Here is a 22,857-nt window from a genome sequence, read left to right as displayed (position 1 = left end):
ACTGCCCCGTAGAGTTTCCAAGGATCACCTGGTGGATCTGAACCACCAACCTTTACGGTTAGCAGCCGTAGCAAACCCTGGCCACCAGGGTTCCCAGTGGTAGCCAGAGTACCAGCATTTGTGCCAGTTCTCTGAGATCCATTTCCCACTGGGGAATATGAAGAAAGCCCGATGATTCCTGCACACAGTGGGTTGTCTTATGTTACTTATGTTCACATGTAATAGGATTATTATTTTTAAATCAATTAATACCTATTTTTTTAATTTCTAAAATATCCATAGTTAAAACCACATGATTAAAAGCTCTTTGGGGTCATTAATAATTTCTAAGTGTACAAAGGATCCTGAGACCAAATATTAGAGAACTTCTGGCTTAGAAGATCAAATAGTGAGGATGGAAGGGTGGGCAGAGGGTAGAAAGGAATACTGTCAATAAAAAACATTTTTGTTTCTGTAAAAAAAGCTGCTGTTAAATCAGCCCCTGACTCATGGCAATCCCATGCACAACTGGGCTGTTAGAGATTGCCTGGCCTTTCTTCATAGTCTGTCATAGTCTGGAAGCTCCGATGAAACCTGTTCAGCATCATAGCAACATGTAGCCTCCACTGACAGCTGGTAGCTGTGCATGAGATGAATTGGCTAGGAATTGAACCTGTTTCTTTAGCACGGAAGGTGAGAATTCTACCACTGAATCACCAATACCTCACAAAAAAACACATTACATAATAATAGAAAAACATCTAAAAAGACGGTGCTGGGCTATATGATCTCTAGGGTTCCAACATCAGAGTTCTGTGACTCATAGGGGGTGGCGTAAAACTCTCTTGAAGTTTGAAATCAAAGACACTTATTGGGAGAGGGAAACAGAAAATTAGGAAGGACTGGATCTTTTCAGTAGCCTGGTGAATCCAAAGTTTACTTCTCCCCTCCAATACAGTATCACTTAAGTCCCCATCATAACTCAGAAACAGCAGAGGAACAAAGAGGAAACCAGAAAGACTGGGCTTTTATCCAAAAAAGGCTGAAATAAATGTTAACTGACTGGTTTAAAGTCCTCTCCCCTACTCCCTGTCATTTCCCAATAGGGACTCAAGAAGAAGATGAGACCCATTTGACAAAAGAAAGCAACAGCATTGTCTTTGTACATCCAAGTCACTGTCTCACATTCTGCAACTCTGTGAAAGGGGTCTGGGTGTCAAAAACGTTGAAGAAATGCTGAGTTAAGGCTTTGCATCTCCAAGATTCCAGGATCAGTGTTAGGTGATCATCAGCCAACAAACTGGTGGTATCTGGGCTTTCAAAAGCAGAAACTGAGCCCCCAGGAAGCCTGGGGGGTAGGGGACATGAGGAAACTGGAAGCAGAGAAGCCCAAAAATAGAGACAAAAGTTGCCTGTGTTACAATTCTGCCTGTGATGGAAATGGAAGGCAGGAGTGTACAGTCATCTCCTGGTATCCTTGGGGGATTAGTTTCAGGACCCCCTGCAGATACCAAAATCTGAGAATGTTCAAGTCCCTTATAGAAAATGGCGTAGTATTTGCATATCCTCTACGCACATCCTCTTCCGTATACTTTAAATCATCTGTAGATTACTTATAATACCCAATACAATGTAAATACTATGTAAATCCCTGTCTCATCACAACTGAAGACTTGCTCTGGAAGTTAGCTGTTATGAATTGTGTCCCTCCAAAATGTGTGTCCACTTGGCTAGTCCATGATTCCCAGTATTCTGTGACTCTCCACAGTTTTGTAATCTGATGTGATTTTCCCATGTGTTATATATCCTACCTCTGTAATGTTAATGAGGCAGCATTAGAGGCAGTTATGTTAATGAGGCAGAGCTCTATCTAAAATATTAGGTTGTGTCTTAAGTCAATCTCTTTTGAGATATAAAACAGAGAAGTGAACAGAGAGACATAGGGACCGCACACCACCAAGAAAGCAGCTCTGGGAGCAGAGCATATCCTTTGGACCCAGGGTCCCTGTGCCTCAGAAGGTCCTAGACAAGGGGAAGATTGATGACAAGGACCTTCCCCCAGAGCTGACAGAGAGAAAAAGCCTTCCCCTGCAACCAGCACCCTGAACTCGTACTTCTAGCCTCCTAGACTGTGAGAGAATAAATTTCTCTTTGTTAAAGTCATCCATTTGTGGTATTTCTGTTACGGCAGCACTAGATAACTAAGACAGTAGCCTTTCTCTTCTCTGAGTTTCTTGGGCTTTCCTGGGGATGCTGATTCCGCCTGGGCATTGGCCGATGTCGATTTGTTCTTGATTTTGAAGTTCTTGAGGCTGGAGCACTTCATAGAGCTAGCCAGCCATCCCTTACTAGCCTTGAACTCCTTCCTTTCCCTCTCCTCCACCCCTCACACGTAGCCTTGGAGGGATTGATTTGACCATCTACTTGCTTTTTAGGAGCCATTTTTTCACAGAAACAAAGGATGCATGCAACATAAGTAACAAAGGAACAAGACGGGAGGTGAACAATGCTCAAACAAGGAGTGCTGGAGAGAAACTGAGGATCTGTGAGATGGCGGAAGGCTACAGCAGGGGCTGCTACACAGCACTTCATTCATGGGGATTCAACACAGTGCTTGGTGTAGCAAATTCAAGTTTTGTTTTTTGGAACTTTCTTTTTTTCTCGAATATTTTTGATCCTTGGTTGCTTGAATCTGCATATGTGGAACCTGCCTATATGGAGGGCTCACTGTATATAATTTGGATTCTAGCCTTTCCCTATTTCCAGTTTTGATCCCTTGGCATACTAAGCTAGAATTCAAAGTGGCATAACATGGCTTTTTTTTTCCTTTCCCTTGGATCCCTGCTTCCCCACATTTCCATTCACATCACATGGTTTCTTCTAGAAGTACTATGTAATAATGGAGTGCTTAAGGAAATATTGGTGGTGTAGTGGTTAAGAGCTACAGCTACTAACCAAAAGGCTGGCAGGTCGAATCCACCAGGCACTTCTTGGAAACCATATGGGGCTACCCTATCCTGTAGAATCACTATAAATTTGGAATTGACTCCATGGAAATGGGTTTGGTTTTTTGGTTTTAACGTTGAGAATGGAAGAAGATTCTCTTGGTAAGGAAGAGTAATGGCATCTCTTTCCAATTAAACCACACTCCCTGGCCAGCTCAATCCCTCCCCTTGTGTCCTGATGTCTCTCCTGATTGATTTCTACTTGCCAGCCTCACAAAGGTTCTGGAAACGCAGTAATTTCTAGAGTACTAGTGCCATGCTGGTTATTCTGGTTATCTCTCTCTCTTTTTTTTTTTTTTTAATAATTTTTATTGTGCTTTAAGTGAAACTTTACAAATCAAGTCAGTCTCTCACACAAAAACCTATATACAACTTGCTACACACTCCCAGTTGCTCTCCCCCAATGAGACAACTCGCTCTCTCCCTCCACTCTCTCTTTTCGTGTCCATTTCGCCAGCTTCTAACCCCCTCCACCCTCTCATCTCCCCTCCAGCCAGGAGATGCCAACATAGTCTCAAGTGTCCACCTGATCCAAGAAGCTCACTCCTCACCAGCATCCCTCTCCAACCCATTGTCCAGTCCAATCCATGTCTGAAGAGTTGGCTTCGGGAATGGTTCCTGTCCTGGGCCAACAGAAGGTCTGGGGGCCATGACCACCAGGTCCTTCCAGTCTCAGTCAGATCATTAAGTCTGGTCTTATGAGAATTTGGGGTCTGCATCCCATTGCTCTCCTGCTCCCTCAGGGGTTCTCTGTTGTGTTCCCTGTCAGGGCAGTCATTGGTTGTAGCCTGGTATCATCTAGTTCTTCTGGTCTCAGGATGATGTAGTCTCTGGTTCACGTGGCCCTTTCTGTCTCTTGGGCTCATAATCATCTTGTGTCCTTGGTGTTCTTCATTCTCCTTTGATCCAGGTGGGTTGAGACCAATTGATGCATCTTAGATGGCTGCTTGCTAGTGTTTAAGACCCCAGATGCCGCTCTTCAAAGTGGGATGCAGAATGTTTTGTTAATGGATTTTATTATGCCAATTGACTTAGATGTCCCCTGAAACCATGGTCCCCGTGCCCCTGCCCCTGCTACGCTGGCCTTCGAAGCATCCAGTTTATTCAGGGAACTTCTTTGCTTTTGGTTTAGTCCAATTGTGCTGACCTCCCCGTATTGTGTGCTGTGTTTCCCTTCACCTAAATTAGTTCTTATCTACTATCTAATTAGTGAATGCCCCTCTCCCATTCTCCCTCCCTCCCCCCTCTCGTAACCACAAAAGAATGTTTTCTTCTCAGTTTAAACTATTTCTCAAGTTCTTATAATAGTGGTCTTACACAATATTTGTCCTTTTGCAACTGACTAATTTCACTCAGCATAATGCCTTCCAGGTTCCTCCATGTTATAAAATGTTTCACAGATTCATCACTGTTCTTTATCGATGCGTAGTATTCCATTGTGTGAATATACCATAATTTATTTATCCATTCATCCTTTGATGGGCACCTTGGTTGCTTCCATGTTTTTGCTATTGTAAACAGTGCTGCAATAAACATGGGTGTGCATATATCTGTTTGTGTAAAGGCTCTTATTTCTCTAGGGTATATTCCAAGGAGTGGGATTGCTGGATCGTATGGTAGTTCTAACTTTTTAAGGAAGCGCCAAATTGATTTCCCAAGTGGTTGTATCATCTGACTTTCCCACTAGCAGTGTACCAGTGTTCCAATCTCTCCACAGCCTCTCCAACATTTATTATTTTGTGTTTTTTGGATTAATGCCAGCCTTGTGGGAGTGAGATGAAATCTCATTGTAGTTTTGATCTGCATTTCTCTAATGGCTAATGATTGTGAACATTTCCTCATATATCTGTTAGCTACCTGAATGTCTTCTTTAGTGAAGTGTCTATTCATATCTTTTGCCCATTTTTTAATTGGGTTATTTGTCTTTTTGCAGTGGAGTGTTTGCAGTATCATGTAGATTTTAGAGATCAGGCGCTGATCAGAAATGTCATAGCTAAAAACTTTTTCCCAGTCTGTAGGTAATCTTTTTACTCTTGGTGAAGTCTTTGGATGAGCATAAGTGTTTGATTTTTAGGAGCTCCCAGTTATCTAGTTTTTCTTCTATGTTCTTTATAATGTTTTCTATACACTTTATGCCATGTATTAGGGCTCCTAACATCCCTATTTTTTTTTCCATGATCTTTATTGTTTTAGATTTTATATTTAGGTCTTTGATCCATTTTGAGTTAGTTTTTGTGCATGGAGTGACGTATGGGTCTTGTTTCATTTTTTTGCAGATTGATACCCAGTTCTGCCAGCACCATTTGTTAAAAAGAGTGTCTTTTCCCCTATTTAACTGTTTTGGGGCCTTTGTCAAATATCAACTGCTTATATGTGGGTGGATTTATGTCTGGATTCTCAATTCTGTTCCATTGGTCCATGTATCTGTTGCTGTACCAGTACCAGGCTGTTTTGACTACTGTGGCAGTATAGTAGGTTCTAAAATCAGGTCAAGTAAGGCCTCCCACTTTGTTCTTCTTTTTCAATAATGCATTATTTATCCAGGGCCTCTTTCCCTTCCATACGAAATTGGTGATTTGTTTCTCCATATCATTAAAGAATGTCCTTGGGATTTGGATCAGAACTGCATTAAATGTATAAATCGCTTTTGGTAGAATAGACATTTTTATAATGTTAAGTCTTCCTATCCATGAGCAAGGTACATTCTTCCACTTATGTCAGTCTCTTTTGGTTTCTTGCAGAAGTGTACGGTAGTTTTCTTTCTGGTTATCTCTTAATGCCTAATATACCACGCCAAAAGTTAGTGCCAAAACTAAGACAAACCCTAAACCTGTTGCTGTCGAGTTGATTCCATCTCATAGCGACTCTACAGGACAGAGTGGAATTGCCTGATATGGTTTCCAAGGAGTGGTTGGTGGACTTGAACTGCAGACCTTTTAGTTAGCAGCCGGACACAACCACTGTGACACCAGGGCTCTGAAAACAACAATCCTTTTATTATTGTCCCTTATGCTTCTGGGTGTTGACCAGGCTCAGCTGGGTATTTTTTGCTCAGGTCTCTCTTGAAGTTGCAGTCAGATGGAAAACTCAAAGGCTTTAGGTGGGTGACTTGAGAGTTCAAGGGGGTACCATCTGGAGGTTTCTTATACTCACATGTCTGGTAGTTGATGCTACCAGCTGAATACCTACATGTGGCCTATCCATGTGGCCTGGGCTCCCTCACAGAATGCCCAATTAAATTTGAACTTCAGATAAATGACAGTTTTTTTAGTATTAGTATGTCCCATGCAATATTTGGGACACACTTACACTAAAAAATTATCTGTTGTTTATCTGAAATTCTTATTTACCTGGGCATCCTGTATTTTATCTAGCTATGTTACTGAACCCTATGTTGTTTTTGTTATTGTTAGATGCCACTGAGTCGATTTTGACTCATGGTGACCCCATATGTGCAGAGTAGACCTGCTCCATAGGGTTTTCAAGGCTGTGACCTTTCAGAAGCAGATTGTCAGGCCTGTCTTTCGAGGAACCTCTGGGTGGGTTCAAACCACCAACCTTTAGTGAGTAGTTGAGTGCTTAACCGTTTGTGCCACTCAAGAACTAGAAACCTATACAGAAAACAAAAGGACTCTATTTGTCGGGATTATTTGGGCTGCTTGTGACAGAAACCTCAAATTGTCTTAAGTAAAATGGGAAGTTAACTGGCTCATATAATTGAAATGTACAGAAATAGGGCTGGCTTCAGATATGGCTGCATCTAGATCAAACAACATCATCAGGACTTGGTTCTTATCTCTGACCCTTTCTCAACATGTTAGGCTGATGTCTCCACATGAAGGCCCTAAGCAGCTCTAGGCTTATGATCTCCCAGTCTTAGTGAAAAAAAGGGCTTCTTTTCCTCACTAGTTCTCCTCTTTTTGTGGGCACCCCAATCTCCCTTTTGGGGAGCCTGTTGGATTAATGGGGTCATGTGTTCAATCTCTGAACAGTCATTAAAGCCTCTGGACTGGACACTGTATTAGATTCTTGTGGCTACAGTTAACAAATTACCACAAACTGGGTGGTTTAAAACAACAGAAATTTTTTCTCACAGTTCTGTGACTGCATCTGCGGTTCAACCAGATAATCCAAGATTAGCTCCTCTCAAGATCTTTAACTATCTTTTGCCTATGTTAAGAATTGAACTGTGGCCCTCCAAAATCTGTGCTAGAATCCTATTCCCCATACCTGTGAAGGTAATCACATTTGAGAATACGGTTTTGTTATAGTAATGAGGCCATATCAGCGTAGGGTGTACCCTAAACTTAATCATTTCTGGGGGAAAGTAGATACCATGTGAAGATCCCCAAGGAACTAAAGAATGCCGGGGGTACAGAAGCTGAGACAAGGATCTTCTCCCAGAGCTGACAGAAAGACAGCCTTTCCCTAGAGCTGGCACCCTGAGTTTGGACTTCTAGCCTCCTACACTGTGAGAAAATAAATTTCTGTTCTTTAAAACCACCCACTTGTGGTATTTTTGTTACAGCAACACTAAGATTCTGTGGATTAGGACATGGATATATCTTTGTGGGGCCACCATTAAGCCCACTACAGATATTTAGGATTGGAAAGTGAGTCAGGAATAGTTCTCCAAAGAAAAACGGTGACGCTGGAAAGCAAACATAGCAAGACGCTTATGAGAAGGACTTCCTAGTCAATTCCATCTAATTCATGTATTTAACTATTTGGAGAATGCCTACAATGTGCTGGACACTAAGCTGCCCACAGCAGTCTACAGTCCAGGCTTAAATGTTCACCCAGCACCTACGATGCAAATGTTGAGGAAAATTCAAAGCTAACAAAAGAAGAGTCCCTTCCTTTGTGGACCTTGCAGATTTTATATCGTGTTGCAGACCGTGATGAGTGCTACAGGAGTTTGTTCCGACTAGGGCTTTTGAGCTGACCCTGAAGAAAGGAAGAGAGAAAAGATGACCTTGCAGAACTGTGAACAGCAAAGCAAAGCTTGGCTATGGGGAAGGGCAGGACGGCAGCCTGGTGTGGTTTGAATGAATATGGACAGATAACACAGAATGCTAAGGTTCTGTACGGGCAAGGAAAAAACACTAAGTTTTTGAAGAGAGTAGCAATGTGACTAGTATTTTAGGAAGCTGTGAATGTTGTATACAAAGGTTCGGAGAGCCTTGCACAAAGTGCTACGTTTCTTTCTTATCCTCTCGTTTATGCTGATTCCCTTGCAACTCTGCCTCATGCTTTTCTACTTCTAGGGCGGTTGTCATGCCCGCTGTTTCTCCTCCACATTTCTGCCTTTTCAAAGATATCCATTGACTCTCCTAGACTCGTGCCCGCCTCCTGCAGCACATGTGGCTTCCCCAGTGCCTGGTTTCAGCATCCAGCAGCTTCCCTTGGCAGTTTCGTAGCAGTGACTCCAGTGAAACACCTACCTGTGAACAGCCTTCTCTGCCACCTTAGAAGGCAGATTTCTAGAAAGTTCCAGAGGGCAATTTCTACCAGCATGGCACCCCACGGACTTCTCTGCCATTCCGAGAACCACAGCCGTGCCGTCTTCAACACGGTCTGGGTCTTCTTCCTGGGGTGGATGGGTAGGCAGTGGAGGGGAGGGGCATCCTTGGGCATACTTTCTCTGCCACAGGGGTAATGGCTGCTCCTTATACCTGCTATTCCTATATTCTTTAGAATTCCTCTTACTTTTTAGTACCTGTTAAGGATTGAACTGTGTCCCCCCCAAAATGCATGTCAACTTAGCTTGTCCACAATTTTCAGCATTGTGTGATTGACCACCATTTTGTCATCTGATATGATTTTCCTATGTGTTGTAAATCCTACCTCTATGATGTTAATGAGGTGGGATTATTGGCAGTTATGTTAATGAGGCAGGACTCAAACTACAAGATTGGGTTGTGTTTCAAGCCAATCTCTTTTGAGATCAGACAGAAGTGAGCAGAGAGACATGGGGACCTAACACCATCAAGAAGGCAGCACTGGGAGCAGAGTACATCCTTTGGACCTGGGGTTCCGGTGCTGAGAAGCTCCTCCACCAGTGAAAGACTGATGACAAGGACCTTCCTCCAGAGCCAAAGGAGAGAGAAAGTCTTCCCCTGGAGCTGGCACCCTGAATTCACTCTTCTAGCCTCCTGGACTGTGAGAGAATAAATTTCTCTTTGTTAAAGACATCCCCCTGTGGTATTTCTGTTTACAGCAGCACTAGATAACTAAGACAGTAGCCAAACCCTTGTTACTCCAATTTCCTACTGTGGTCAATGATTCTTTATACTGAACTTTCCCTGTTCAAATCACTGTGTGTTTTCTCCTGATTGGGCCCAGACTGATACACCATTCTTCAACACTTGCGTTGTATAGTATGGTAGCCACTAGCCACATGTGGTCACTGAGTACTTGAAATATGGCTGACGCCACTGAGGAATTGAATTTTTTATTTTATCTAATTTTAATTAATTGTAATAAAAAAACCAATCGGTGTGAAATATTTTCACATTAAATACTTTATGTGAAATATCTCATTAATATTTTATTATTTATATATAATTATATGTTAATGACATGTTCATAATATTTTGGATAAATTGGGTTAAATAAAATATATTACTAGAATTATTTTCACTTTTTTAAACTTTTTTAATGTGGCTACTAGAAAATCTTAAATTACGTATGTGGATTGCACTTTACGTCTATAGGACAGCGCTGTTTTACCCCTACCTTCTATACAGTCTTCCCTGACTTTTCCAAACAGATATATCTGCTACCTTTGAACTACCATAACTCTTTGAATTTCTCTTAGGATATTCATGGGGGATTCTTACTAGTTCTTTACCTGACAGCATCCTATCTCCTCTTCTTTGTAGGCATTCCAGTCCCCTTTTTGGAGAACGTTCCATGGTGTATAGCCTTGCTGAGAATTAGTGTCCACGTCCCACTACAGAAACTTAAACGAGTTGTCCCTTGAGTAGCTTGCGGGATGGGCATACGAATTGGACTCTTCCCTCTGGAAGTGCCTTTGTGCCTTGAAGTTTTTCTTGAACAAGTGTTTTAAGGACATGGTCAGTTGGAGATCTTATCTATTCCTTAAGCCTGAAGCAGAGTGTAGCCCATATGTTATACTCTCTGCTGTGTCACTTTTCTAGTGATTTCTGTTGCCTATCCCTCTGCAGGGTTTTTCCAAACCTATCTCATCATTGACTCTGTGAGACCCTGACACCTGTCCAATAAATTCCCTTTTTCCTTAATATTGGCAGAGTCTGTTTCTGTTGTTTGGAACCAAGAACCCTGATACAGCCATTGATGTTGCTTCACTATATATTATAGTCAGTTCCAGCAATGGATAGGCTGTGGGGAAGCTCTCAGGATGAAGGCTAAGCTGAAAAACCAGGCTTTGGAAAGGACAGGAGCCAACCCTACAGAGCTCTGTACCAAGAACAGGTGGGCATCATCAATGAGATGAATGTACATCAATACTTTTCAGTCCCTAGGTCATTACTTTGTTCATTCCAGGAAGAAAGTGTAATGGCCCTATCTGAGGTTAGGCAGAATAATGGCCCACCTAAGATGTCCACATCCAGAGCCTGTGAATATCTGACCTTACATGGCAGAGGAACTTTGCAGATGTGATTGAGGGCTGTGAGATGGAGAAATTATCCTGGATTACTTGGGTGGAACCAATGTAATCACCAAAGCCAAACCAGTGGCCATTGAGTCAATTCCAATTTATGGTGACCCCATTGCCCCATGTTCTTTAGAGTTGTACTGTGCTCCATAGGGTTTTCGTGGCTATGACCTTTTGGCAGATCTCCAGGTCTTTCTTCTGAGGCCCCTCTGGGTGGAGTCAAACCACCAACATTTCAGTTACTAGCTGAGTGCTTAACTGTTTGCACCATCCAAGGATTCCTAATGTAATCACAAACCAAAACCAAACCTCTTGCTGTCAAGTCAATTCCGACTCATAGCAATCCTATAGGACAGAGTAGAACTGCCCCACAGGGTATCCAAGGAGTGGCTGGTGGATTCAAACAGCCAACTTTTTGGTTAGCAGCCAAGCTCTTAATCACTGTGCCACCAGGGATCCAATGTAATCACAAGGGTCCCTAAAAGTGGAGAACCCTTTCCAGATGGGTCACAGAGATGTGACAACAGAAGCCAGATTAGAAAGATGTTACATTGCTGGCCTTGAAGACAGAGGAAGAGGGCCACAAGCCAAGGAATGCAGGCAGCCTCTAGAAGTTGGGAAAGGCAAGGAAATGGAGTCTCTCCTAGAGCCTCTGGAAGGAACAAAGCCCTGTTGACACCTGGATTTTAGCCCAGTAAGACATGTGTCTGAGTTCTTACCTATAGAATTGTGAGATAATAAAATTGAGTGCTTTAAGCCACCAAGTTTATGGTAATTTGTTATTGCATCAAATAGAAAACTAATACAGAGTCCACCCTTTGATCTGGAGAGGATATTACTTTGATAGTCCTGGTAAGGCCATATCCCTTGGAAAGTAGGGGGCAGGTGTCTTGTGTGAACATCAGGTGCTATTAGCAAATGAAGGAAAGGGCGCTGAGCAGGCAAAACATGATACCCACTGCAACCGGCCACCACAGCCCCTTGCACATAAAGATATTTAATCAAAATTCTTCCAGTTGAACATTTCGGACCAGCAGCTGATTAGGTTAAATATCCTGGGTGAGAATCCTTGAGGAAACAGAAGAGACGGCTTTATAAGGAAAGTAAATCCATATTTATATGTGCAATATATATATATACCTTAAAAATCCTGAATTTTGCCATGAAAAATCTCATGAAACTTGAAAAAGTCTCATTCTCCATTAGTAAGCCAAAGCCACTACTGTCAATTCCAACTCCTATCCACCTGCCCCATAGGGTTTCCAAGGCTGCCACATCTTTTTCCCGTGGAGCAGCTGGTGGGTTTGAACCACCAACCTTTTGGTTAGTGGCCAAGCACTTTAACCACTGCATCACTAGGGCTTCTTGCCCCTTAGTAAAGATGTAGCTAATTCAGCTGGCTACCCTAGCAGCTAGACATATGGACCTGTTCCACAGAGTGTTTAAGAATCACTCGCTTAGTCACTGACGAATTAGCTCTTGATAAATGAGAGACACTAACGGAGGCCTATTTAAAGGCACATAAAATGAGATAGAGGTTATGGTCCACCAGTCTAAGAATGCATAACTAGGAGAGCTAAAGAAGCAATAACGGGGATTTACCGTACCTGTCCAAAAATCCTGATTGTGGCGACTTAAGGTCACTGGAAGATCAGAGTGAAGTGATTCAAGTCAAGTCGTCTGCAGAGCCAGGCTGAGGTCCAACACAGCCCCAGCTTCTGAACGCCTGGCCTGACTCCGCAGCCGTTTAACAGTACGTAACAAAAACATCGTTCTCGAGAATAGAAGAACATTACTCTTATCGTGGTCACCTTTTTCAAGGTGAGTCTTTGTTCTGGTGAAACCAATTTTGCCTGTCAGCATTCCTTTTGGAGTCTGTGTATTTGTGTTGTTGGTGGTGGGATTCGGGAGGGGTGCAAAGGAAGGGGTTCCATTCCCAGAGACCAGAAACCAGGGCTGGGAAGGCTCAAAAAGAGATGAGTCTAGGAGCATTGCTCTCAATCCTGGCCATACAGCAGAATATCCTGGGAAACTTTAAAACAACCACCACCACCAGTATTTGGTTTCAGAACACTGAAGGTGGGACTTAGGCACCTGGGTGCTCTCAAAGTTTCCCAAACCAACCAGTTACTCTCAAGTGTATTCTGACTCATGGTGACCCCATGTGCTTCCAGAGTAGAAGTGCTACCTCCACTGGGTGTTTATAGCTGTGACCTTTATGAAGCTGATGTCAAGTCTTTTTTCTGAAGCATCTGGAAGTGGGTTTGAATCTCCAACCTACCCATTAGTATTCCAGGGCTTAAAAGTTTACACCACCCAGGGACTCCTACCAGCTCCCCAGGTAATTCTAATGCCTGCTTTAGAATTTTATAGTGTGGTTTACCTTGTAGGTCATTAGTTTTGTGGTGTCCTGTCAGGGGAAGTATGGCCTACCAGCACTTCTCAAACGTCAGCGTGTCTTGGAGCCACTAGGGTACTGTTTAAAATTGAAACTCCGAGGCTTCCTCAGAATCCTACAAGTTCACCCTTGGGTGGGGCCTTGTTGTTACATGCCCCGAGTTGTTTCCGAATCATAGGGACCCCATGTACAGCTGAAGAAAACACTGCCCGGTCCTGTGCCACCTGCACAATTGTTGCTGTCAATCCATCTCATTGAGGGTCTTCCTTTTCTTCAATGACCTTCTACTTTACTAAGCATGATGTCCTTCTCAAGGGACCAGTCCCTCCTGCTAACATGTCGAATGTATGCAAGACAAGTCTCGCCATCCTCACTTCTAAGGAGCATTCTGGCTGTACTTCTTCCACGACAGATACGTCTGTTCTTCTGGCAGTCCACGGTATATTCAATATTTTTTGGCATCCATTCTTCTTTGGTTCTCCTTGTTCACTGTCCGTGCATATGAGGCGATGAAAAATACCATGGCTTGGGTCAGGTGCACCTTAGTTCTCAAGGTGACATCTTTGCTTTTTAGCACTTCGAATAAGTCTTTTGCAGCAGATCTGCCCAACGCAATAAAAAAAAAAAAAAAAAACCAACGCAATACGTCGTTTAATTTCTTGTCTGCTGCATCTATGGTGCCTAGGAATCTTCATTTTATCGATTGCAAGTAGTCTGGGGATCAGCCTGAATTTATTGTCTGCTGCATCTATGGTGCCTAGGAATCTTCATTTTATCGATTGCAAGTAGTCTGGGGATCAGCCTGAAACATCAGAGCTGGAGAAAAAACAACAGTCGGCAGATTATGGCCAACTAGGAGTGCCTGGAAGAAGCAAAAAAGGCACCTTTGTGAGTAAAGAGCCCCATAACGCCCATGTTGCATCGTTTCCTCCACTCTGGACAGTTTTATACCTGTGCTCCTGTCTGCAGTTGTGCTGTCCCCGCTACTCTGGGCAGTTCTGGCAGAGGCCACTGAAGGAGACGTGAGTTTGGCAAGGTGTGTCGCGCTGGGTGTGGTTGACTCTGTGTTCGGGAAAATTCCCTCAGGGCTGGCAGGCGGGTAGCTTTTCTCCGTAGGCGCTTCCCTCTTCTGCGCCTTTCGCTCCTCAGTTAGGCTCTTCACTGTTTTATTTGGTCCTCTGTTCGCACAGCCGGCTCCCGCGTCCCCATGGAGCGGCAGTCGCTGAGGAGGAAATAGGGACTGCGCCGGCGACCCGGCTGTGGGGAGGGGGCGCGGCGCGCGTTTTCCGGCTCTCGCCGAGGGGCGGCCGCGGCCCCGAGCGCGCGCACCGTGGGGCCAGCCGCCTGGGCGCGGCCTCGGCGGCCCCGGCCTCGCCTCACCGAGCTCGCGGCGCCGCCTCCTCCCCGCGCGCCGCCGGCGCTGCCCGGGGGCGGGGACTCGCCGCTGCGGAGGCCGGAGACGCGGCGGCGCTGGACGCGGCGCGGAGCGCACGGCGCGGACCCGCTCGGAGCGCGAGGCCGCCGGTGGATAGAGAGCGCGGCGTGGCCCCGGGAGAGCGGCCCGGGGCGGCCTCGGAGCGAGGCCCCGCAGCGCCCAGCGGCCGGCAGAGCCGCGGAAAGAGGTGAGTCGGCCAGCGCGCGACACCCGGCGCGTCCTCTCGCCGCCTTCCCGCGCCTCCTTCCTCCTCAGCCCCGGGCTCTGCGCCCCGCGCCCAGGGACCCCGCTCCGTCCCTCGAGACCCCGCCCAGCTGGCGCCCGGGCTGCCCCCTTTTTATCGAATTCGGCGCGGAGGTGACACTGCCCTGCCCCGTGTCCGAGCCTTCGCCCCGGACGTGGGGCGGAGAAGCCCGCGGCCGCCGCGACCCCCACCGCTCGCCGCCCCCGAGGCAGGGGCGCCGGGACCCCCGGCTCTGCTGTGAGGCGCTGTGCAAGGATTCCCTGTCCCTGTGGAGGCGAGTCTTGGGCTCTTCGGGGGCCTTGCTTTTTGTTCTGAGCTTTTGTCACGCGCATCAGTACCAAAGTGTGAAGCGTGCATCCCCAAAGTCGCACTAGTCCCAATTCTGCGGGCGTGATTTGCACCATGCGAGGGCGGGCCGTGCCGGGAGCCGCTCACATCCTCTTCCTGCCTCCCTCACCGCCAGGGAGGCTCAGGCTCTTCGGGTGCCCACGTAGGCAGCGGTTCGGTCCTGGCAGGTGACGGGGAGGTGGTGACCGGGAGGTGTACCCCAGGTCTTTCCGCTGCGCCGCGGCCGCCAGAGCACATAGGGGTGTAGGGATGCGGGCAGGCTCTCTCATTCTCCGCCTTTGACCTGTGGAGGACCCACAAAACTTTTGCTCTGCCGTAAAAATACTCCCCTGGGTATGTACAGTGTGTGTATATATATGTATATGTATGTATATAGTGTATATTTTATGGACATTTAACACCCTGTTAAAGATTTTTAATGATTTTTTAGTAAAGCAAAATTGAAAATTACCTATTTTGATGAATGGTCTTTTTTAGCGGGATTTAAGAATCGTTGTTCTGTTCGGAATGCCATGACGATGCTCTAGTCCCTTTCAGACGTCCTTTCTCCACATCTGCAAAACCGAACGTGTGGCTTTCACGGTTTTGAGAATTCCTTTTTGTCTCGAGCTTTTGTGGCGCGGCTGCTTTGGGGTCTCTAGGCCCTGCAGCCCTATATGGTGCAAATGTTAAGGGTGGGTTATTAGGGTGTTCAGCATTCCTAGGGTGGGTTATTAGGGTGTTCAACAGTCTGATGAAAACATTGAACAGCCCTAGAGTGACTGTGTGTTCACCTCAAGGCCGTCAGGTTGGCTCCGATTTAGGCAGTTTTAGTTTTTCTGAATTTCTTGGTGCATTAGCCTGAGGAGCAGTAGAAGCTCTTGGTTGCCCTTGTGGCTCTCCCAAGGCATCCTAGCTCCGCCCACGTGCATTATAAAAGATTAACCTCATGCTTTTGGGAGGAATGTTCTTACTTTATTCGTACCTAGAGATCAGTAATTTGGTAAAACTTTCTGTTCTTAGGCCACTCAATTCTTAAGGCGCCAGTGGAAATTGAATTCTTAGAATGTTTAAAGGAAAGAGATTAGTTTCTCATATGCATTTTGGTCTCCTGGAGAGAGATTATCACATTTTTTTCATCAATTTTGTGCAGAAAGGCAAGACCAGGAAAGGAGAATTGAGAGGGAAGTCACATTGCAATAATACTGCTATTAGGAGCTAAGGAATGCCATCTGTTTTCTAATTGCTGGTAATAGGTTCAGTTATTGATGGGAGATGAAAAGATTTTGCATTTACCTTTTTTTTTGAGGGAGTGGGGCAGAAACAGCATTGAGGAGGCCCAGGGATACCTTCCCCCAGCCAGGGAGGGAACTGCAGACCTTGTTTAACATCCTGTGGAAGGTGCAGGCTGGCTTTCTGCAATGGAAGCACCAAGGGTAGAACAGCAGAGGCTAGGAAACTGCTTCTGTGTGGAGCAGCTGGGAGGGTCGGCCACTTTAAGCAGGTTGTAATGAGCAGGGTAGGAAACGTTTGGTAATGGGCACTGTTAGTGAAAGGGAGTTTGAAGGATAGTACCTGAAGACAAGCCCTCCTCCTAAAAGTGTCTGGTGTGTGAAGGTTGTGGGGTCCATGGTCTAGGGGAACATCTAGCTCAATTGGGATAACATAGTTTATAAAGAAAATGTTCTACATTCTACTTTGGTGAGTAGCATCTAGGGCCTTAAAAGCTTGTGAGTGGCCATCTAAGATACTCTCCTGGTCTCACCTGTTCGGGAGCAAGGGAGAATGAAAAAAGCTTAAGAGACAAGGGCAAGATTAGTCCAAAGGACTAATGGACCACAGCTACCACGGCCTCCAGCAGATTGAGTTCAGCACAACTAGATGGTGCCTGGCTACCACCACTGACTACTCTGGCAGGGATCACAATAGAGGGTCCAGGACAGAGCTGGAGAAAAATGTAGAACAGAATTCTAATTCACAAAAAAAGACCAGATTTACTGGTTTGAAAGAGACTGGAGAAACCCTGAGATTATGGCCCCTGGTCACCCTTTTAGCTCAGTAATGAAGTCACTCTCGAGGTTCACACTTCAGCCAAAGATTAGACAAGCCCGTAAAACAAGACTAAAGGGGCACACCAGCCCAGGGACAAGGACTAGAAGGCAGGAGGGGACAGGAAAGCTGGTAATAGGAAACCCAAGGGCGAGAAGGGAGAATTTTGCCATGTCATGGGGTTGTTAACTAATGTCAGAAAACAATACGTGTACTATTTAATGAGACTAGTGTGTTCTGTAAACTTTCATCTAAAGTACAAAAAAAAAAAAAAAGTGGTGTGGTAGGGAGGGAATCCTAGTGCCTTTGGCTTTAAGCCACCCAGCGACACCATGGAAGAAAGGCTGGGCAATCTGCTTCCATAAAAATAACAGCCAAAAAAACCCCTAAGGAGCTCAGTTCTACTCTGTCACACATGAGGTCACCATGAATCAGAATCGACTCGACTACAATGTGTTTAGTTTTATTATTATTATTTTATTTAGTTTCTCTTTAGAAAAAGAAAAGTTGCCTTATGAAAAGATTCATTTCTTTTTAGATGAGCTAGTATGATAAACAACATATATGATCCACAGTTGGGATAAAAGAAAAATCATTTGTCTGCTTTATAAAACTCTTTTTTTAAAAAAAAGTATTTGTAAAAGGAATGGCTTTGTAACAGTTTTACCTTAGAAAATAAGAGTGGTATTTCACTTGCACCCCTTCCCTCCAAATGTTCTTAACACGTGCGATCATTTTCTAGACTTCTCATGTTACTAAGAAACCCTGGTGGCGTAGTGGTTAAGTGCTATGGCTGCTAACCAAAGGGTTGGCAGTTCGAATCTGCCAGGCGCTCCTTGGAAACTATGTGGGGCAGTTCTACTCTGTCCTATAGGGTCACTATGAGTTGGAATCGACCCCACGGCGCTGGGTTGGGTTGGGTTTGTTGTTGATGAAATTACAGTACAAGAAAGACTGGTCTCTAAGAAGTGTTTCCTAACTTCTTTCCTCTAGTGTTTTTCTTTTGCCTCACAAGAATTTTCCCATAAGTTCAGGGGGAAAAAAATTCATGCCTTCTCAGATTTTTATAATATTTTATTTTTTAAAACTCTTAAGGGCTATGTTAATAAAAGTTTGCTAAGATTTTGAAAATTAGTTAATGCCTGACTGAAAAAGAATGTATGATTACTGTGTAACATGATTATAGTGATTTATATTGTATTTTACAGTGATTTCCAAACTTTTTCGATCCTTCTCATTAGTTATAAACATTTTTGGCACTCTCCCATATGTGCGTTAGTTATAAATTATATATATGTGCCCAGAGGTGCCTCAGAAGACAGGCCTGGCAATCTGTTCCTGAAAGGTCACAGCCTTGAAAACCTTATGGACAGTTCTGCTCAGCACATGCGGAGTCACCATGAGTCAGAATCGACTCGTGGGGCAACTCACAACAACTCTTATGGTTCTCTGGTATCTCAAATACACTCAGGACTAGCTTCGTTGTTACTGATAGTGGAGGTAAAACCCTATTTCAAACAGTCTGTCTTTTAATTTTCAGTATTTTTGGCCAATTTCTTGTCAAATCTGATTACATCACTGTGGTTTTTGACTTCATGATGGGTTCATGTAAAGCTCAGACACTGAGAAATGTCTCCTTTGCCAGCTCTGGTTCTTGTGTTTGCCTCTGCTTGCATTTATTAGTAAAAATTCAATTTTTGCCTTTTATTTTTAAATCTTCCTATCCTTTGTAGGTTTAGTTATCTGTTAATCTACCCCACAGTGCATGTGCAAACCAGGATACATTGCACTGTGCTGAAGTGGAAGGAAGGGTAGCGGGTGACCTATCAATAACACCCACCCCCTACCCCCAGGCATTCCAGGGTGATTTGTGACATGCAACCCTCTGACGGAGGGACGTAGTGAGGATGCGCCATCAGTTTATACTTGAATATTGGTAAATCGTAGTTTCTCTCTTATTTTTCGGATAAAAATATATATACCTTCTAGAATTTTCTTATGCAGCCCAGTGGAACATCGTCCACACCTTCTGGAAAGCATGTACCCTGCTAGTAATTTCTTACTTCAGCTTCAAATAATTCTTTTATTTGACTCTTAGAAGGAGCCTCATTAGATATGACTGCTCCTCTCCTTTTTTTCCAAAGGAGTAAACTGAGACTAAAAAAGGTCAGTTAATACCATAGTAAGAAGCCCTTTTAATTATTTGCTTGGTGGTACTCACCACCTTGATGCTGTTGTTCAATTTTCACACCAGCCTTAGTAGACAGACACTATGATTTATCTCTTTACAGATGAGCCCATGAGGTGTGGAGGAGTTAGGAAACTTACCCTGCGTCACCCAGTGAGTACATGGGTGCTTACATCCCTCTCAGTTACCTGCCCAAGGCACAAGGCGGGGACCTGGGTCTTCTTTCTGTTTCTTGAGGGCAGAGATCTTCCTCACCTACCTTTGTATCCCCAGTTCCAAAGAGACCCTTGAAATATGTTTGAATGAGTCCATTTTTTTCCCCCTTTACTTCATGATATATCCATATGGTATGAGGACTTTTTTTTTTTTTTTTTTTTTTTAAGTGAAGAGGCCATAAAATTCTATGATTGAATCTGGGAATGCTGGAAATACAACTTCAAAACTTGCCAATATTACCATTTTATATCTTACTTGCATCTTGACTTTTTTCTTGTTATTGCTTGACTTTTATATTATGATACTCACTGGAGAAAGAAATACAGAATTTGTAAAGTAAAAAATGAAAGAGGGCAGTGGTGGTTCAGTTGTAGAATCCTCACCTTCCATGCGGGAGACCAGGGTTTGAATCCTGGCCAGTACACCTCATACGAAGCTACCACCCGTCTGTCGGTGGAGGCGTGTGTGTTGCTGTGATGCTGAAAAGGTTTTAACAGAGCTTCCAGACTAACATGGACTAGAAAGAAAGATCTGGTGGCCTACTTCTGAAAATCAGCCAGTGAAAACCCTGTGTATCACAACCACTCATGGAGATGACACAGGACCGGGCAGCATTTGGTTCTGTTGTGTACAGGGTGGCCATGAGTCTGGGATGGACTCAATGGAATCTAATAACAACAACAACAAAAAGGAAGCTTTATTATTTTTCTTTCCCTATACACATTCCCATTCTCACAATACAGTTTTTATATGTACTTCCTTTTAAACCTTTTTCTGTGCATAGACAGCTGTATTCACATATTACGTGTTTTTAAAATGTTTTCAGCAAGAATGGTAGTTACTGTTTTGAAACTTTTTTCACTTAGCAGTTTGTTTTGATTATCTATTGCTGTGGAACAAACCGTCTTAAAGCTTAAAACCACAATTTTGTCTCATGATTCTGTGGGCTGACTGGGCTCAGCTGAGTGGTTGTTCTATTTCATGTGATGTTGCAGGGGCAGCAGTCACTTGGTGGCTCAGTTGGGCTGGAACTTCAAGATGGCTCATTGGCTAATTTTATTCTTTACAAATATTACCCTGCTGAATTCTTAGGGACAGAATTTTGATATATTAATGATTGATTGTTTTAGAGGAAAAAATTGTTTCACTGTATTTCGCCTTTGATTTCAGTCCTAGCAAAACCCAAGAGACTCCAGCCTAGTCTTTCTTGTTCTCTGTCATTTACGTCTGGGCAGCAGTTAGGTTATTCCTTATCTTCCCCCTTTTTCTCTTTATCATTTAGAGAGGATCTTGCATAAGATTGCTGGCTGGGCTCCGTGATTATTTCATTGTGATTAAAGAACAGATACCTTTATCCAAAACCTTATAGTGACTTTGATTGCGATGCCCAGAGAGAGAGGACCCTACACTAAGAAGTTATTTTAGATAGAGTCCGTTTTAGGTTACTCTTTATTTCTCATATAACCTTCTCTAGAGCAGGCAATAGTAGATAAGGTTTAGGAAAAATGCTTCATGTTGCTGATGCAGATGGAAGGTGGGAGACAGTAGTTGCTGACTCAGTAGGTAGATGGTGGGGCCTAACAGTTCACATTTCTAACAGATTCCCAGGTGGTGCAGATGCTGCTGGTCCAGGGACTGAGAGAACCTTTGATCTAAAGCAGGGGTCAACAGACTTCTTCTGTAAAGGGCCAGCTAGTAAGTATTTTAGGCTTTGCAGTCCATATGGTTTCCTGTCACAACTACTCAACTCTGTTGTAATAGCTTAAAAGCAGTCATAGACAATATCTTAATGAATGGGTGTGGCTGGGAGCCAATCAAACTTTATGGACACTGAAATTTTAATTTCCCATGTCATGAAATACTATTTTAATTTTCCCCAACTATTTGAAATTGTAAAAAACCATTCCTAGCTCGTGTGCCACGTACAAAAACTGGTGGTAGACAGGTGGGATTTGGTCCTTCGCTGACTAGGGGGAAAATTCGGAAGCCCCTACCAAGATGGAGTCCTGGTATCAGGTAGGAGGTGGCTTTTCTTCAGGAAATTCCAAGCGCCAGATCAAACAAGGTGGAATTTAGTTCTTTCAATCATTTTTACTCACCCACATGGTTTTTTGGTGTTTTTACCACATAACATTAATTATTCACATTAATTTTTAAAATATTAGCTTTATAAATTATCAGCTTCCAGAATTGGGGAAAACATGGTGTTTATAACTGGGATTTGGGGAAATAAGAGGAGGTGATTCTAGTTAAGTTTTGGTAACCTTTTCCAGTGATTTAAGCAGAATACAGTGAATTTAGTCTTTTAACCCTAATGGCATAGAGCAGGAGTTGACAAACTATCTGTAGAGGGCCAGATAGTAAATATTTTAACTCATTCAGTCCTCAGAATAACCGTAAGAGTAGGTCTGTGCTACAGCTGTTCAACTCTGCCTTGTAGCCAGAAAGCAGCTGTAGATAATACTTAACTGAATGGTGGGTGTGGCTGTGGTCAGTGAAATCAGGCCAGATATGGCCTGTGAGCTGTCGTTCGCTGACCACTGCCTTAGAGACATTCTCGGAACAGGGTAGAGTATTTCTAAACCCTCAAAAAATGCTGGTGACCAAGTCCTTCACAGACCCTGGAGCTGTATGGGGTGTTTCCCAGACTGTTTGCTCACTGCTGGGCAGCTCCGGGTCTCTGAGATGTCAGGTGAGGCCATTTCCTCTAAGAAGGTCTAAAGGTGTGGCCCCAGCACTGTTTGGAGAAGCTGTATTTGTTCCTTCAGTGGTGACATAGGTCAAGCAAGCAAATCTGATGTGGTTGCTCCTGAATAGGTATTTGTTCAATGATGAAAAACCCTATGTGAAAATAAGAAAGTATTAACCAGGAGGTTCAAGAGCTGTATGCATCTGGCAGGTTGCCCGTTTTCACATCCTCTTCCTTAGATTTTTTTTTAAACTTTGAAGTCATTATAGGTCGGCGATTTGAACCTACCAGTAGCTCTTATTTTCTAAAGTTTTTTTGTTTTATTAACAAACAGTAACTTTAACTTTTTTTAAAAACGGCAATTCAGTGCTCCTGTTTTATAGAAACTTCTTGAACTTCTTCATATATTCAGTAATGTTTTATTTACTGATAGGTTATAATTTTTAAGTTAACTAAGCCAGTAGGCGAGAGCCTGCAGTTTTTTCATTACTTTCCTGTTGTATCAAGATACTTTAAATGCAAAAACACATCCACCCAACCCCAAACCACTGCCCTCAAGTCAATTCCAACTCATAGTGTAACCCCATAGAGTTTCTGAGGCTGTAAATCTCTACGGAAGCAGGTGGTTTTGAACTGCCGACCTTTCGGTTAGCATTCGATCACTTTAACCACTGTGTCACCAGGG

The 22,857-nt window shown here is 43.8% G+C and overlaps 1 protein-coding gene across 2 annotated transcripts in view; it reads left to right on the top strand.

The window, feature by feature from the left end:
* Positions 1-14,475: 14,475 nt before the first annotated feature.
* GOLM1 (golgi membrane protein 1) overlaps positions 14,476-22,857 on the top strand; it is an 88,703-nt gene continuing 80,321 nt past the window's right edge. Inside the window, exon 1 of one of the 2 annotated variants that reach the window (XM_049895927.1) lies at positions 14,476-14,646. The gene's annotated coding sequence lies outside the window, so the exon portion shown is untranslated. Of the gene's footprint in view, positions 14,647-15,124; positions 15,385-22,857 lie in introns of those variants that run through there. The other variant, XM_049895929.1, reaches the window with a different exon arrangement.

Source organism: Elephas maximus, chromosome 9, assembly GCF_024166365.1.
Source record: "Elephas maximus indicus isolate mEleMax1 chromosome 9, mEleMax1 primary haplotype, whole genome shotgun sequence".
NCBI classification, from domain to species: Eukaryota; Metazoa; Chordata; class Mammalia; order Proboscidea; family Elephantidae; genus Elephas; species Elephas maximus.
Note: the sequence above shows the minus strand (reverse complement) of the source record. Positions and strands in the feature narration are given on the sequence as shown.